Raw genomic sequence first — 6,551 nt, forward strand, 5'->3', positions numbered from 1 at the left:
CCGTGGCGACAATAATGACGACAACGGTGGGCTGTGATGATGGCGACTATTGGTTTTAGTGGCGGCGAGAAATAGTTGATGTAATGTAATTGAAGTAATTGAAATTAAGGACATCAGATATAATTAAATTCATTAAAAATAAAATAATTATTTCGCATATCTAAAAAAAAAATTAGGCATAAAGTTAAAACTTTTATGTAGAGGTATAGATATTCATTTCCTCCAACCGAACTAACTTAAGTTGATAAATCACATTCAACATCATTAGGTTAAGAGGTCATTTGATCCTAATTCATACTCAAATGATACTCGTGTGATGCGGTGATGTGATGACGACGATGTATGGTGATGGTGGTAGTGGGCTGGCGACGTCAAATGATGTAATTAATTAATGTAAAAGTGTATGACTTAAAGGGGTAATAGAGATCTTTTATAATAGTATAAGAAACTGATGTTGTAATTTAATATAAGGGGTTCTTTGTGATTTAATTCATTAAGATAGCTTGGTCAATATGAGTTTTTCGTTTTTCTAAACTTTCAACATGAGACTATAATTTATATAGTACTCTGTATTATAAAAGTATAGATAAATTATGTTAGCAACTTTTACGTACTACAATACATGTTTACAATAACGTATTACAAAGATGTTGCAATATATACGTTCAATATTTTAAAATTATATTCTTTTAGTTTGATTTTATCTACATTTTCCAATCTGAATATGTTATAAGCAAGATGTATTTTTAATAATTAATAAAAGCAATATATATTTATATGTTCCCCAATATGATTTCTTGTATCTCTAGAGCATGTACCAAACATTTACGGCTACTAGGATAGTTGTACACTGACCCCTATTGATTATTTTTAATGTCAAATATGTCACACTAACAAGAAGTCGTGCCTTCGGTTTTTGACGAGAATATTGCTCTTGTAGAGCTGTTTTATCTTTTATCAAAATAATTTTGTATATAAATGTAGAAGAAAATAGGGATATAATAAAAATATCACCTTTAATAAATAACTTAACTTACAAGTAAAAGATATAATTCAAAATAACTAAACATTATATTGAATGGGAACTTCCATTTAGAAGGGCTTTCACTTGTCTGGTGGGGATCTAGATTTTCTTTGACAATATTTGATATTTTGATCTACGTTCACATTTTGTTGTTTGTGCCTTTCTTGAGTTGGTTATTATTCCGTATAAGAGTGGGAGGAAAATCTTACGACCAAGCATCCATGTGAGCAAAAAGGGTTTTTTTTTAAGACTTGGTGTGTCGTCCAAATTCACTTTATTTTATTAGAGCATGTCTTGCATATGCATTAGAATGTTGCATATATACTATTATTCTTCTAATAATTTTGGTCATAAATGATAGTGTTTATGGACATAAAATTGTAAGATTCAAATTGTGAAATGACACAATTTTGACATCTATGATTGTCGGTAGATGATACAAGTATGATTATATGGTGAAACCTGTCAAATAATTAAGATTTGGGAGAAGAGGAATAAAAAAGGGACATCTCATTTTTTTTCTTTACACCCATTCGCTCATTTAGCAGCATGGTTGGATCAGTGGTAAACACCTTTGCCTCTGGAGACAGAGGTCATGGGTTCGATCCTCATTCCATGCAAAGGTTGGAGGACATTTTCTACCATTTAGGTAGAAACTGGAAGCAGCCTCTCTAGAGGTAAGGTCTGCCTACATCTTAACCTCCCCCATACACCGTCGAGGTATTAAGGCTCAAAACCCGCGGAAGGCGACACTGAGCAGTTACTTACTTACTTACTTTTTTACCCATTCGCTCATCTACGCTCTTAGCTCACCTTAATTAGTTACCTTATCTACATAATATCCTATTAGAGCACAATTGCAAGTTTGCAACTACTAGCTAGTATCTAATGACAATGCTTATTTTGGTTATCTTGAATGATAATTACTACCATATACCATATTTGAAAACATATATTGCAACAATCCCTGTTTATAGAAAATGAAGATCCTCTCAAGTTAAAAATAACATGAGGAGTAAGTTAAAGAGATCTTAGTCTTTAGATTAAAATCCAAAACCAAGATTAAAAAATTATTTTTAAATCTTAGCTCATAATTTTAATTCAAGAGTTAAAGATATTTACAACTTTACCTCTCAAAGGAATCTCCATCTAATTTAGATAGACAACATAAAGAAATGGCGCAACAATAATCATTTTGCAACTCTTGTCATGACTCATGAATGCATATCAACCTATCATTGGGGATAAATCACAAAAATACAGAATAAACCCTATATGCGAGACAATTTAATTTTGACAACGCATGTAAGTTTATATACAATTCATACAGAAATGAATAAATTGCGAAAGATAATAATGCTAAGCTAGCATTATTAAGATCTAGCAGTACATTCCGTTCCATGGGATGAGAATCATTAAAAGGCTAACTAAAGGACTCATGAATAGTTAGTTAGCTATTTAATAGAAAACATATAAAGAGCAACTCGAGAGTTGAGGCCCCCAAAGATAGAGCTTTTTACTAAACCAAATATCGGGCATTGACCGGCAAATACTTCATTATATGTAACCAAAAAATCAAACCAAGTAGCCAGACTCGATTGCACCATAACACATCAGGAATCTTCATCATGTACTTGGTTAGGACCCACCTAAAGTCGTTGGAAAAAAAAGTATAGTAAGGTTTTTAATTCTTATTCAATAATTCGGAAAAAATGAGCTTTTCATCTGGCCGAGATATATGTATCCTATATAAGCTAGCCTAACCGGATTATCTAGTGATCATTTAATACCTCGATTCAAATCTTAGATCTTTTGTGAAAATGTCTAGGATATCAACCGCTAACCTACCTTGCTAATATAATCTACCTTGGATAAGACACTAATCTTAACCATCAGTCCAAGTCCCCAAACTAGGCAACATTCAATTCTTTTTTTTATTTTTTTTTTTATTTTTATGTAAGCAATGATTCGATCAAATAGATTAGCATTGATTTTAAAGACGAGTTCATTAGTTCGATTGTCACTTTTTGTAGGTCGGAAATTCTTTCTTAGATACGAATAAAGTTGTCTAAATTTCACATTTTTCCATACGTTGTTGAAGATGCTATTGCGTTTCATAACTCGTGGAAGACAGTATTAGATGTTACCTTTAATTTTAATTGTATTATCTATTAATTATCCGATTCCGTCTCTGTTTACATTATGATTTCGTTCACGTTTGTAAAACCCGGCCAATTTTTTTATATATATATAAATGAAAAATTCTATCAGCATTGTTTATACACGTATTCAAAGGTATACACATATTAGCACATATATACAACTCGACCAAATGGGAAGAAACCTTTAAAACCAAAAAGATTGTGACAAAAAAAACAAAAAAAAAAACAAAAGAAACAAAATTGAAGAAAAAAAAACAAAAGAAAAAAAAAACCAAAAAAAAAAAAGAAAGAAAAAGAAAGATTGTAACAAGGAAAGACACACATGTTATGCTTGAAAGTTGAAACGAATGACAATAGGACACTTAAACCTTAATTAGTCATTTTATGCACAAAATTCTCAACTTTACCACAACCACTTAGAGTTTAGGCAACCAAATTCTCAAGTTTTACTCATGTTCTTGAGTTCGATCCTTAGGGATGCAAGTCTTGGGATTTTTCCTCTGAATATTTGTAACGGCCTATAGTCAGCATCTCAATGTCTAGGGTACGTACAAGGCTTCACCATTATCCAGTGAGGTTTCCCTGATATCGTGTCCCGACTGAATGTTCGGATAAAAAAAAAAAAACTCGGCAAACAAAATATTTATGATATTTACATGTTTGCGTCTAGAAGACCTAGTAGGAAGACAATAAATGGCATTTTAAGAACCATTTTGGTACAAGCTAACTAGTCGACCTTCAAGGCTTCAAGTCCAAGTTTCTTCCTAGCCAATCTAGGCTTGACTATTTTTTCCTTTGTCACCAACTCTTGCAATAGCTTATCAAAATTATAAATAACTAATGGGTAAGCATAAAGCTTAGTGAATTCGATGATTATTTCACATACCATCACAAAACGATACAAACAATATATCAAGCAACGGAATTAATGAGTCCACTTCATGTGATCCCCTCATTAACCCAATTAGGTAATTTGCAAACTGAGCACCATCGTTTATGCAAATCGAGCACTAAACTTAAGATAACTACGTGCAAATCTACACCAAGTCTTTGCAAACTGATAACTAGACTTTACATATAATCAAAGAACTTACCTAGCTTGTTAATGAAGATGAATTTATTTAGCTTGCATCACCTATTCACAATTCAATAATACATATGGTCATTTAATCAATATTGACCATAATTTCCTTCAACCGGCTTTTTAACACTAGTCATACCATAACGCATCAAATCCATATTGGCCATTTTCTTATTGATATCTTATTTTCAAACTCAAAAATCTCAACTTGAATTTACTAGTTTCTTGTAAAACTTCTATAAGAAAATATATGTACAATATCAATAATTAGTAAATTTCTATAAACCAATCCAACCCGCAACCTTTATTCAACAACCCATCTCAATTTATCATCTATATATTGGATCATATCAACACAATCACGATGAATTCTATCAGAATTTCCATCTAATAAAAAAGAGAAATGCGAAGTTGATTAACACTTTTACTAATTTTTGTTTACTAACTTACATGGAAGCTTACGTGGTCATCCACATCATTCTAAAACTTAACTATGGTTAAATTCCTTTCTTCAACTTCTTATTAACGGTTATAATAATTTGACCATTCTTATTTTCTCTCTTTAAAACATGTATATCTCCATTCCTTCTAAAAAACAGAGGCCCACGAGATCATTACAAGACACATTGAAGTTTTATGAATGGATTGAAAAAATATATATAAATTTATATACATTGTATACCAGACGTTTGAAAAAATTCCCCAATTATTTTGTTGGCTGATTTTTTTCAATTTCATTGTGGTAATATCTAACGATATGTGAGTCGTTGAATGTTTTTATATTGATGAAATTGTTAAATTTTTATACTTATATTAGTTTTTGCTCACTTAATTCTGAACTTGTTGTTTTGTACTTCATATATTGTTCATCTTGAGATGTATAAAATGGAAATTGTTGCTTTAGTTTAGGGCGTTCAGTTTAAAACTTGTAATCGATGTTGCGATTGTATACAGCTGTAACATTTAGTAGCATATACAACAACAACAACAGGACTCAATCCCTGCGCGAGGTATGGAGGAGGTAAGCTATAGATAGTCTTATCTCTACACATAGGTAGAGAGACTGTTCCATAGGGACCTCCGGCCATAAAGATGTGCAAGACGGAAAATGAGAATTGTTTAGAAAAACCATACCTGACTGTCGAGAATCCGAAAAGAAGAAATACATGTCTGCTGAGTCTGACTACTTTGCGGGTCGGAACGAGTATCAACCATGCGCTCTACCGAAATCTCTTATTACTATATATATATATATATATATTTGGAAGATTAATTATAGATAAATCAGGGTGAAGTTATTTAACATAGGTTAATATTATTTAAGCAAATGAGGTGGATAAGCCACATAAGTCTCCATGTGAGTTAGTAAATAAAAATTAGTAAAAGTGTTAGTCATCTCAGCATTCCTCTTAAAGAGAAATATAGCAAATAACCAAAATCAAAAAATGATCGTTTAACAAATTACAAATTTTATTACAATTCTCTCTCATAATTTATTTAAGGGAATGATTAGTACTTTTAACATCCTTTTAATTACAAGATCATGATAGATATGTTTGGCAAAAGTAGTTGTAGTTTGTAGCTGTAGTTTTTAGTTGGAGCTGTAAGTTGTAGCTTTTAAATAACACTGTTAACTAGAGCTTTTATTTTATAGAATTGTTTGGTATGATAGCTGTAGCTGCAACTTTAAAAAGTATTTGTGTACTTTTAAGAACTAAAAGCTTTATCGAAAAGCTAAAGCTCTTGAAACGCTAGTAGCGTTTCATTTAGGAGTTTTTTCTTTCAAATAAAAGCTAAAACTAGTTGTGTCCAAACAAAGCTTTTAACACGATTGAAGTTTTTTTTTCAAAATTAAAAGCTTAAGCTCCCCAAAAGATCTTAAAGATCTTGTAACATAGTCGATATGTGACATTGATCTTAGTTAAGAGAATTAGTAAAATCTAATTAAGAGGATTATTTATTTTTCTTTATTTAATGTAAAATCTAATCCAATAGAATCTATTCTATCTTTAGCTCAAAACGGATATCACAGAGCATATACCACGTGATCCGTTCGTGACACTTAACCATCAATAAACCCTTAGTTAAAAGTTAACCTAACTCTAGTAACCTACTTAACATTACATAAACCCATAGTTAACATTTAACCTAACTATAGTAACTTCTAGAACACCTCAAGATACCACCACGCGTCACAATCAACGTCTCAGATCACACCACGTAATTAACTCACCGTCATCCACTTCTTTATAAACCACCAACCCCCCTATTCATTATTATCACC

Source organism: Erigeron canadensis, chromosome 2, assembly GCF_010389155.1.
Source record: "Erigeron canadensis isolate Cc75 chromosome 2, C_canadensis_v1, whole genome shotgun sequence".
Classification (NCBI taxonomy): domain Eukaryota; kingdom Viridiplantae; phylum Streptophyta; class Magnoliopsida; order Asterales; family Asteraceae; genus Erigeron; species Erigeron canadensis.